This window comes from Styela clava, chromosome 12 (assembly GCF_964204865.1).
Source record: "Styela clava chromosome 12, kaStyClav1.hap1.2, whole genome shotgun sequence".
Classification (NCBI taxonomy): domain Eukaryota; kingdom Metazoa; phylum Chordata; class Ascidiacea; order Stolidobranchia; family Styelidae; genus Styela; species Styela clava.
The window spans coordinates 354,570-364,618 of record NC_135261.1 but is presented as its reverse complement, the minus strand read 5'-3'; positions in this window follow the sequence as shown (position 1 = coordinate 364,618).

Below are 10,049 nucleotides of genomic sequence, written 5' to 3'. Positions count from 1 at the left end.
TTTAATGCTAAATATATCAGTAAGATATTCCGATTATGATTTTATTCGAAGCCCTTTTATATTTTCCAAAAACTGACATATCACACGTAAAAATGCATTGAAATGCCGCGATTTATGGACATAAAACACGTCGGATTTTGCCATGGCGGGTTGAATTTTATTTTAAATTCGCAAAGATGTAAATTAGGGAAAAAAGGCTGAAAACCTTTGCTATAAATCCCGATAACAGCAAACAAATGCGAGATAGATGACGGCTTTATTTGCATTGCTATTCCGTTGGCAATGGCTAAAATGTGAACAATTGGATGCCAGGGTTATGCCAGTTCAAATCGGCATAAATTTTCAACTTTCGTTTCCTGGAAACTAATGGTTTATTGACGTAAATCGTGCAGTTATCGTTTGAATTTTTTGATTGAAATAAAATGAAATTTTTTTTATGTCGGTTACTCACTGTTGAATCAGTCATTGATCACACACTCCGGAGTTGGAAATATCAGTGACTATCACATGTTATGAAACGTTGTTTTTCCTGATGATCTCCCTTAACCCCCAACGCTTCCGTTCTTCTTGAAATATTTACCATAAGCGCAAAATTGCCGCATATTTTTGGTGCTATGATTTTAAATTTAATTGGCTTTGTGACAAACCAAGCAGGGCGTTCATATTATTTCAAACAACATTTTTATGAGAAATCTACCTTGTGTGGGAATTATCGCTTCGATTTTTATTCCCACTTGTTACGACTTGAAATAGTTATGGGCGACCTTTTATAACAGAAGTAAATTAAAGTGGGAATTTAAAGTCCAAATACGATAAAAACCCAACATAATTAGAATTTAATTGAATTTTGCTGCCAATATGACCCAACACTAGACAGGGTGTCTGAAATTGTAGGGGGGTGTTTGCCCTTTATGGGAGTGGCGTGGGGAAATCACTGCGCTAGTCAGACATTAAACAGCTATTTGCCAATAAATAAAGGAAGCCGTGAGATAATTTACTAATTTCTTTTCAATAAATGAACACTATTGGGTACTTTCGGGTTAAAATTAGTAAACTAAGTAAAGTGCTGAAGAGTTAAGAACCGCTGCGCTAAAGTGATATAGTGGGACTCGGGTTAGAGTCTTTCTTGTAATTCCCACACAAGGTAGATTTACCACAAAAATATTGTTCGCATGTGCTTGATACATGGGTGGGCTAATTACGGCCCGCGGTCCATCGAAGTGTTTCATCCGGCCCACTTGTGTCTGCTTAAATAACGACTATAGTTTTTATGGATTTAAATTTGTAAATATGTGTAATTAGCCCACTCGGAAAAGTAATTGCCCACCCTTTGACGTCAGCCAATCAAATTTGAAATCGGGGTACCAATTGATGTGACGATATTTCTGACATATCACGAATATTTAAAAATATAGAAAAGAACGTTTTTCCAACTTTTGCAATCCATGCTCTCAACGCATGATAGCTGTTAACAAAAATAGTAAACTTTAGTAAACTTACCACACAACTCACTGTCAGAATTGTCTTTGTCACAGCTATTTCCGGATGATCGATATAAGCCCACTGTTTTGACGACGCGATGGCCTATCGGTTGAAGCGTTCGACTTAATATATATTATACCGAGCTTGTTCGGGTCCTTCGCCCCAACAGAGTCCTGTACAGACAGTCACTGATATTTAACAAATGTAACGCCCAAATCCTTTTTTATCTTAAAAATTGATCGTGCGCTCATGAGCAAATTACACAAAGGGATGCTCCCGTAGTATGCGCACCAAGATGGCGCACAACCTGAACATAGTATGTGTACCAAGTTCGGGTTCAGGTCGTGCGCCATCTTAGTTCACATACTACGGGAGCGCCTACAAATGCATGGATCAGGTAACGTTACACTCAAAACCAGTATCAGTACAGGCTAAGTCTTCTAACCCAGTGCGCCTTATGTATAGAAAATGCCCCGGTCACCCCTTGTTCCTATTCGGAGTTGCGTTGATTTCATAGATGGGCAAGCGATACGAGTCACTCACTGTTCAGTTGATCACAACATTCCACAGCCGTGTGTTAGTGCTGAATTTATGTTTGTAACACAGGTAAACTAAGATAAATAATATAAGTTGGCTTCCAAATTAATTTATGGAGCTTTGGCCCAGGCCTGGCACTAGATAACATTTATCAATTATGCCGGTGTAGGTATAGTGTAGCATATGGTGCTCAGAACCACTCAATATTATCAAAATCCCCGGTGCAATTCCCGCTATCGTTCAACTAGTTTCAAATTAACGCAGTTCCAAAGTATATTCGTGGTGATTATATGAGCTCATTATCTTTAAAAAAGTCGCGGCAGTTCACGTCAATCATTCACTTTCTGTTCGAACAGCGCAACGCAAATTTAATGTTAAATATATCAGTAAGATATTCCGATTATGATTTTATTCGAAGCCATTTTATATTTTCCAAAAACTGACATATTACACGTAAAAATGCATTGAATACCGCGATTTATGGACATAAAACACGTTCGATTTGAATTTTATTTGAAATTCGCAAAGAGGTAAATTAGGGAATAAAGGCTGGGAAATTTTGCTATAAATCCTTTTTCCTTCGCAATGGTTAGAATGTGAAATATCTGATGCTAGGGTTATGCTAGTTCAAATCGGCAAAAAAATTTAACTTTCGTTTCCCGGAAGCTAATGGTTTATTGACGTAAATCGTGCAGTTATCGTTTGAATTTTTTGATTGCAATAAATTTAAAATATTTTTATGTCGGTTACTCACTGTTGAATCAGGCAATGATCACGCACTCAGGAGTTAGAAATTCCAGTGATTAATATCGTCGTGGTATTATCGTCGCCATATTGTTTCAAACAACATTTTTTAGAGAAATCTACCTTGGTGGCAATTATCGCTTCAATTTTATTTCAATTCACACATTTTATGACTTGAAATGGTTTTGGGCGTCCTTTTATAGCAGAGGTAAAAGTGGGAGTTGAAAGCCAAAATACTATAAAAACCCAACATAATTGGAATTGAATTATATTTTGCGGCAAATATGACCCAGCTCTTGCCGGGGTGTTTAAAATTTTAGGGGGGTGTTCACCCTCTATGGGAGTGGTGTGGGGAAATCACTGCCAAATCAGACATTAAACAGGTATAGTTGCCAATAAATAAAGGCAGCTGTCACTTTAAATGGATATAATGAAGTAATTTGTTATTTCTTTTCCAATAAATGAACACTATTGGGTGCATTGTGGGTAAACCTAGTAATCTAAGTAAAGTGCTAGATAGTTAAGAACCGCTGCGCTAAAGTGATATAGTGGGACTCGGGTTAGATTCTCCCTCCTAACTCCCACACAAGGTAGATTCACCACAAAAATATTGTTCTGGTGTGTTTGATACATGGGTGGGCTAATTACGGCCCGCGGGCCACCAAAGTGTTTCATCCGGCCCACTTGTGTCTGTTGAAATCACGACTATAGTTTTTTGGATATAAATTTACGTTGAAAATATGGACGAAAATTACGTCATAATAATCCCGATTGTTACATTCTGCTTATTATATAAACGTTAGCTGTTTTTTATTCATAGTTTTTCCTATCGAGTTTTGATTTTCCGTCTCAGTAACTAAGTGTATAAATGTGGCAGTCGCCAGGGTGTCTGAAAATTCAGGGGGGTGTTCACCCTCTATGGGAGTGGTGTGGGGGAATCACTAGACAAATCAGACATTAAACAGGTATAGTTGCTAATAAATAAAGGCAGCTGTCACTTTAAATAAATATAATGAGGTAATTTGTTATTTCTTTTCCAATAAATGAACACTATTGGGTACTTTTGGGTTAAAATTAATAATAATAAGTAAAGTGCTAAAGAGTTAAGAACCGCTGCTATAAGGTGATATAGTGGGACTCGGGTTATATGCCCCCTTGTAATTTACACACAAGGTAGATTTACCACGAGAATATATTGTTCGCATGTGTTTGATACATGTGTGGGCCAATTACGGCCCGCGGGCCACCGAAGAGTTTCATCCGGCCCACTTGTGTCTGCTGTAAGTACGACTATAGTTTTATGGATATAAATTTACGTTGGAAATATCCCTTGAACGTCAGTTAATCAAATTTAAAATCGGGGTACCGAATGACGTGGCAATATTTCTGACATATCACGAATATTTAAAAATATAGAAAAATTTTTATTCCAGCTTAAAGTAAATTTACCCAACAACTTACGCTACAATTGTTACGCTATGTGTATTTAAACCAGGGTTTCTCAAACAAACGCAACCCCATTTAGGGTTTTATGAACATCTCGCAACCTATACATCGGTAAGATGTTTTCTCATGTTAGCTAAGTTTAGGCGAGACATGGCATTGCAATTTCAATAATGCAAAAATGTGAAATTTGAGAAAAAAGCGCAATGGAAAATTACTAGTTTTTTTTTGAGTGTATGGAAATATTGATGGAAAAAGTCCTGCGATGAGAACTAGACAATATTATCAACTTCCTTTTGCAATTCTCGCTATCGCTCAACTAGTTTCCGCTGCATCGTTCACGAGTAACACCATGCTTTCGAAGTAACGCATTTCCAAAGCACATTCGTAATTTTACGAGATCATTAACTTTAAAAAAATCGCGGAAGCTCACGTCAATCATTTACTTTCTTTTCAAACAGCGCAACGCAAATTTAACGCTAAATATATCAGTGAGATATTCTGATTATAATTTTACTCGAAGCCCTCACTACATTTTCCAAAAAAATGACATATCATACGTAGAAATGCACTGAAATAAACCGATTTATAGACATAAAACAAGTTGGATTTTGCCCTTACGAAAATTTGCGAGGTTTGCCCTTTATCGCGTGATTTGTAACTCGGAGAGTCGGAATCGCAGACTTTCACGGGCGATAAAACGACTCAAAACTTCCTACTAAATCTCAAAAAAAATAATTTTACCGTCTGTTAACTAGTTTTATATATAGGTCACTCATTCACGCCGTTTGATATGAACAAGGCTTTGTATTGCTACCACTGATATATAACGATATGTAAAGAACTACTATCATTCGGAAATACCGAGATTTTTCCGGCTCGGCATTGCTTCCCCCAATTTATCACACCCTGGGTTAGGAGGTGGGTATGGAATTTGGACCATTGATAGGAAATAACGCTTTAACCACTAGGTCAAAGAGAATCAAACACAATTTACATAGTGGCCAATTGAGGCAGAGTTTGGACGGCTGTGTGCCACATCAGGTTGTTTACAATAAAAGCTCAAATTAAAAAATTTAAATCTGTTCTTACTTTGATTTTTTCAATCAAATATTTTACCGATGGACAGTGATGTCTCACGACAAGGAATATATGGTTACAATGTATCAATATAAATCTACGCGTCAGTGATTGTGACGTTAAGAATCCGAGAACTTATATAAAATGTATTACTCATAAACATCAAACTTGTATAGAAAGGCGGGGGCCACAAACTGTCATCGTGCGGGCCGTAACTGGCCCCCCGGGCCTAGAGTTTGAGATCCCTGCACTGGGTCATCGCACTATAAAAGAGAAATTAGCATTGCGTGGAATAACTGTAGTTGTGGATACGAAATCAATTTAAGTGTCTGCACAAGGCTGAGTTGAAATTCTTTTTTCTTCAAAGATGTTTCCGTCGCCTATTGGATAACAGAAGATAAACGGACGGACTTTTTCGTCCGTCGCCCATTGCATAGTGTGGGTACATTTTATTTTAAATTCGCAAAGAGTTAGTATGAGAGAATGAAGGCTGGGAACTTTTGCTTTCAAGTATACAGAGATGAACGAATTAGCGCGGAGAAAAAAAATTCGATAACAACAGACGAAAGCGAGATGGATTTCTGATTATTTTTCGCATTGCTTTTTTTATTCGCAATGGTTGGGGATGTGAAAATTCTGATGCCAGGGTTATGCTAGTTCAAAGCAGCAAAAATTTTCAACGATCATTTCCCGGAAGCTAATGGTCCATTGACGTAAATCGAGCAGTGATTGTTTAAATTTTTTGATTGAAAAGAAGTTAAAATATTTTTATGTCGGTTACTCACCGTTGAATCAGGCAATGATCACACACTCGGGAGTTTTGGCTTTGTGACAAAACAAGCAGGCGCCACCATATTGTTTCGAACAGCATTTTTGAAAGAAATATACATTGTGTTGGAATTATCGCGTCAATTTTATCCCGATTCTCACTTGTTACGACTTGAAATGATTATTAGCAACCTTTTATAGCAGGGGTAAATAAAAGTGGGAATTGTCAGGTCATTTGACATTTCAGGGGGTATTAACACCTTTCCTTGAAAAATTCCTCACAAAAATATTGTTCGCGTGTGATTGATACATGGGTGGACCAATTACGGCCCGCGGGCCATCGAAGTGTTTCGTCCGGCCCACTTGTGTCTACTTAAATTACGACTATAATTTTTATGAACATAAATTTACGTTGAAAATCTTAACTTTGGGAAATGCTCATTGCTCACAAGATTTTAAAATACCGTTTAAAATTCAATTTTGTTGTCACCGACACAACTTGCCCGTATATGAAGCAAGCCATGTGGTAATTTCCTATTTTTCTTTTCCTCTTACGTCCAGTTAAAAATCTGTTTGAATTCGCCAACTTTCTTTCCAAACTTACAAAATAATTTCAGATCGATAGATTACCATATGTGAGGTACAGAAAGGTAATTACTAAATTTTCTGACTTATAGACATATTTAGACAACCAAGCACATCATTCAACTTTGCTAGTTTCCTCAGCTAGCCCTAACTCTAGTGAATTCTGTGATATTAGTGATGTAAAAATATGTCAAATAATTTTTCTGGTTGATTTTAGGACGAAGCAACACGGAATGCGAATTTTTTATTACTCTCTGAATGCGACTCGGGCCACAGATAATGAAGCGGCGGGCCACATGCTTTGAATAAATCTGACTCATAACTTTCGTAACGCCAAATAAATTTTCATTTGATTTTTCTGTCAGCAATGAATATTCGTCCGAATATTCGTCAATTTTTTCAACCCGGATTTGTTAGCCGATTATATATTTTTTCGATTCCACAGCCCTCACGTCCAGTGGCGAAATGACTCATGTGAGCGATCTCTTGTCGGCAGATGTCGCTAATGAGTGGAAAAAAGGTTCTTCTGAAGTACGTGTACCAAGATGACGCCCACCCTGAATATAGTAAGTGTACCAGTTTAGGGTTCAGGTTGTGCACCATCCAATCACCGTCAAGCAAGATAAATAAAAGAACGGCATTCTGAGGACACGGCAGCAACATCCAAGGGCATTAGGGGGCGGTGTTCTGATAGAAACAGGGGTGTACTGGCACCCCGGGTAAATAGTGTGATGAAGAGTGCTTCTTGAATTGTTCCCATAATTATGTATGATCGTTTTGATAATAAATTTGTCGATTTCTGGATTGTCTTCAAATGTTTTGTAATCAAAATCAAAAAACTGTTTTCACTTTTAGACAAGATGGCAAATCTCCATCATAAAGTTCACGTTCTGTTTTTTTCTTCAACGAATCAAGCTTGCGAATTGTTGGAATACGTCCAGAATATTCTGGTCTAAGTTGGCAGTGAAAAGAAGGTTTTCCAACGTCATCAAAAATCATTTCACAGTGATGTCATAAGGACAAACAAATTTTACAGGTCGTCGTCCGAAATTGCGCACATTGGACCTGGACTCTTGGCATTGATCAAACACTTCAACGAATCGTTTCCAGCAATAATTCGCGTTCTTTTAAAATGTTTTGTCTGTTAACGGTCTGTATTAGGGCTGTCGGTTGGGATTACTCGAGATAAACTGCTTTGCCTTTTCCTGTCTATACTTTTGTGCCGGTGGAACCGTGTTAAACGTAGTATAGTTGTGTAACCTTTAGCCTGGCTGAGGCCAACTTAACTTAGCTTTAGCTCAACTTGAGTCGTCTCCGGTCGTCCCAACGCCGGTTGATAAGTAGTTATTTTTTCGACTCTGGGTTGTAAAAATTGTTAACTTGCCCACGCAAGGAAAAAGAAATTTTGACTTCATCTCCTAAATGAAATTTTAATGACAGAAACGTTTGCCAAAAGGACATCTGCACGGGTAGCACGTTAAATTGAGGAGTTTGTTGCTTAGTTTGCTAATTTAAATGATAACATTTTTCTCTTAGTTGACCTATTTTTTCTCATGTATAACAAAATCTATAATTTTGTTTATTCCCCGGATTATATTTGAGGTAATATTATTAAAATATATCTATTAACAGCTTCTATGAGTAGCGAGGAAGGGTATATCCAATGAGGAAAGAATATATAAAAATAGGTTAGGAACGAATGCCGTAACCTATACTATTGGTTACATTTACATGCTTTTTCAGCGCTACCGGTAGAAGAACTCTTTCAAAACATACTTGACTAAAGTAAACACTCATCGCTCGATCTCGATAAAATTCGCATCTTTTGAAAAGTTTTCGCGTTTTGTTGTTTCGAATCAGCGTGTGAGGTGGCTGTTAAATACTGTTAAAAAATCGTGAAAATACATGAGATTTCGCAGTTATAGAAAGGTGAGAGAAAAGATTCATCTCTGAGCAATTTTACCTCCATACCAAGGATTTGTAGAATTATGGTATAGACCAAGATTCTTAAACTTTTGTTATGGAGCCCGTGAATAGGTTGACTATTACGTACAGAACCGCACAATAAATTTATAAAAAATAATTATGTATTGGAACTTATAGATGCCATATTTGAATTACCGCCTTGTCGCCAAATTTTATTAATGTCGTTATTGCTGCTTTTGACAGTTACGACATTAGTCAAGTCAGTATTTTAATAAGTAAACAAATAGTTAGCAGAGCCCTTACGTTTCTCTCAACAAGCCCTGGGACTTCTATGGCTTACTTTGATAACCTGCAGTGTAGACGTATAACTGTGTTAATGCTGTTAACTCAACATTGCAACAAAATTATGATTCATGTGGTAAGGCAATTTGTTCGTTGCTGATGATTAAGAAAGCAAATTACAAAATAAAACATATTACTTGCCCTCTTACCCCCTCGCGCGGATAATTTCATTGAATGTTTCACTCCAGATTCTTCGGTTTCAATTTCATATTATTTGGTCATCACCGATAAAATCAAAATATTTTAATCGCGTTGTATCAGAATCACCACACGAGTATGTAAGGCTATTTAATACCTTATCATGCATATAACGAATATAATTTCAACTTCAAAAGTATCAAATTGAAGCAGTGATAATGATCATTCATGCATGACTCATATGCAGAATTATTAAAAATAAATCCCACGCCGTAATTTAACATTGATGTTTCACCATCGCTAGTAAACAGAAACACTTATCGTGATTACGAACATGAATATTTCTTGCCATGTTTTCGCGTTGGCGGATGGAAACCGATATCTTGGTACTCCCGAAGTATGTGTGCCATGTTAGCGTTAGACCATATTCTTATTCCGCTTTTCCTTATTTTAGTTCTAATACGAGCTCGGCGATTGTCTGTGAGAGGCCTGTAAGCCGAGTGAATTTACAATTCGATGTGAAGTAGACGAACAAAATCAGTTACCACCATATTGGTACACATACTTTTGGAGCGCCGATGTCTTTATATATCATATGAAGAAAGGATTTTTATGTTCATGCCATAGCAAGGAAAGCCGTCCAGGCGGCTTAATCATATGGCCAACCAAGTCCTTTTATTTTCACGATAAAGGTTGGAAACGAGAAAATTATAATAAGTCGCTTTTTCGTACGAACAAGTTCCTGTTTACATGCTTAATTCATTACATCTTGGGTGCGATGGTTTATACGAATGATATTTCCACATCCATCCCGTGGGAGACGAAAGCCAATAAGATAGTTTAATCACATGTCTACCCACGTTATGACATAGGAATAGTTCACCAGTCATGTGTTTCTATAAATCACGCTATAGGCAATAATTGGCGTGAATTGTATCTAGCGAATGTTGTAATGCGGCACCACCAAAATCCAAAGCAAAATCGGTATTCAAGCATGTCTGGTC